The following is a 2,986-nucleotide window of genomic DNA, read 5'->3' on the forward strand; positions in this document are numbered from 1 at the left end:
AAATAAATTAATTAATAAATAGATAAATTAATTAAAATTAAAATTAAAAAAAGGAATATACCAAGATGTAGTACCTCTGTTTTAAATATGTATATTAGCATGAATGTCCTATAAACTTATTGGAATCACTTTGCCACTTTTTTTCAAGGTGGGTTGCCATGTATATAGTCAAAGCATTTCAGATGCTGAGATACAGGGGTTGATATAAGTTTGAGATTATTCTGTGCTATAGCTAGTATCAGGCTCTTCATGGTTGTATATAATAATCTCCTTTAAAAAGCAAAACTGGAATCATAGAGATAGCTCTGTAGGTCAAACATTTTCTGTGTCAGCCTGGAAACCTGAGTAGGATCCCCAGAACCCATGTATAAGGTTGGATGCAATAGTGCATATGGTGGTATTTTATTTGTACTGAAATGTGATTTTAATTGTATGTTAATAAATAAAGTTGCACGGGGGTCAGAGCTATTAGAGCCATAGGAAAAGCTGGGCAGTGGTGGTACACACCTTTAATCCTAGCACTTGGTAGGCAGAGCTAGGTAGATCTCTGTGTGTTCAAGGATACAGCCAACAGACAGTGACGAGGTGGTCATTGGTTGGTTTTACAACCAATGAGAAGGCAGGACAGAAAGTCTATATAAAGACAAACAGACAAGAAGTAAGTATCTTTCAGAGAGGTCTCTTGGCTGAAGAGGCTAGCTGCAGCAGGCAGGTAAGGCTTTTAGCTCTGATCTCTTGGCTTTCTTCTTTGCATTGGTTCTGTGTTTCTTATTTAATAAGAGGGTTGGTTACATCTACAAGTGCACATGCAGAAAAACAGCAACAGCAGGGGAGACCCTATCTCTGAGCAAGGTGTAGGGTGAGAATATGCTCTTGGAAGTCATCAGTATATTAAAAGTATAAAATCAAATACAACATTGTTTTACCATATGATATTATTTTCAGGTATCAATTAAAATATACAGAATTCTAATAAAGCAACAGAAAACACTTGGTAAGGACGATGTCTAAATGTAAAATCAAGAAATTTAATTCCTGGCCAGGCAGCCATAGCTCCATCTCCATCTAGAGTTGTAGCTATCAGCACCTGTGTCAATGGCCACATCTGAATCATCCTAAATGATTCAGTCTAATGACGGTTTGTTATAGTTCACTAGTATCTAAAGAAGAAAATAACATTAATAACTATTTTTATTTCTTTTGAAAACACCCAATATGATTTTAACAAAAAGAACGACTACCAGCAATTTTTGAAAAGTTAAGTTTGATGGTCCCTTACCTCCATTTCTTCATCAAAGCTTCAGTTTGCTTTAATAGAGTCATTTTTGAAACTACACTCTGGGAATTAGTGGGATATTCTGTTTACACATTCACACAAATGGGCTTTTAGATACTACATTTCTGTAGACGAATTTGTAAATAGTCTTATTAAATAAAAAAAAACACAGAGCCAAATATAGGGGTGAAAGCCTTAGAGAGATCAGGGAAATAGTGAGAGTCACCAGCCATCCTTACCTCACCAACTCGGCAACTTCCAAATGCCACGACTTCCAGTTTACCCATGCCTATATGCCTTGCTGTTCTGCCATCTGATTTGCTCTCTCTGTTCAGCGACATGACTTCCTCTTCCTACCCAGCTCTGTCAATTCCTATCTGTCTGTACAGACCTCTAGACCTACATAGTTAACTAGTTTTGGCATTTAAGGCATGTGCCATCATACCTGGCTCTGTTTCCAGTGTGGCCTTGAACACACAGAGATCCTGTCTGCCAAGTGATAGGATTAAGGGCATGTGCTACTGTTACTTGACTTCTTTGTTTACTTGTAATGGCTTAGGGTTTTTTCCCTCTGATCTCCAGGCAAGCTTTTTTTATTAAACCACAAATATAATATCACCACATTTCAGCACAAATAAAATATCACCACACATTTCTTCAACCTTAGTGTTACTAACTGGCTTTTTTTTCTGATAAAAACTAAGGATAAGTGATTTTGAAACTTGTCTGCAATCACAGTCTTAAAGTGCTTGATTTGTCAAATCCATCATAGTAATTTTGTTTTCATGTTTTATCAATATTTTGTATGCTTGCTTTGGAGTGGGTTAAGGTCTTCCTATGTAGACCAGACTGGCCTCAAACTCCCTGTTTTCCTGTCCTGAAACTATACAAATTATATGTTTGTCTTCATTCTGTCCTACTTAAAAAGCCTATTTGTTGCTGTCTCTGATCCCGGGGGTCAGGGGGTGGGAAGACAGAACCAACTGCACAGGCTCTGGGAGGTTGCAAGAAATCTCATTTATAAAACAAAGGGCAGAGGTATTTATGTGTTTACATTTTGGTGGGCTCTGCTTCCAGCTGCCATGGTGTTTCCTGGTTGGCTCTGGATCTTACATCAGCAGTTGTCAGCTTTGGAGGTCCGGTTTTAGGCTCCTTTGGGTCAGGATACCACTGGCATGTCAGAACTCTTTGCTTGCTTAAGGTGTGGCCCAGTGCTTTCGACCTTACCTGCCTTACCTATTCACTTAAACAAATAACATTTGAAAGATTTTTCAATGATGTTATGTCAAAATATGTGTGGTATAAAATAAAAGATTTAGTAGTTAGACACTAGATACATCTTAGGACTTCTAATTGTTTCTTTATTTTATAGGAGAAGTATTACAAAAAAAATTAAGTATCATGAGTGGAGCAAAGGTTAACAGAAACCACTAGAGTAAAAATTGAAAGGATAGTTTCCACAATGACTATTTGTTTATTCATCCTGGTTAACTTTATATATTTTCTACTGTCCTTGAATGGTTTGAGCAATTTCAGTTGTTTCAGTCCATTTCTCAAATAAGCTCTTGATAAAGTGATGATTCTGAGCAAATACCTTTTATTTATTTTTAATTATTCCATTTTTCATTCTTCAGTGTACAGTTTCTTTATCAGCTGAAATACATATATCCCTAAAACTCCTGATTTTCTTTAGGAATTGGTTCTATGAGT

This window comes from Peromyscus eremicus, chromosome 9, assembly GCF_949786415.1.
Source record: "Peromyscus eremicus chromosome 9, PerEre_H2_v1, whole genome shotgun sequence".
Taxonomy (NCBI): domain Eukaryota; kingdom Metazoa; phylum Chordata; class Mammalia; order Rodentia; family Cricetidae; genus Peromyscus; species Peromyscus eremicus.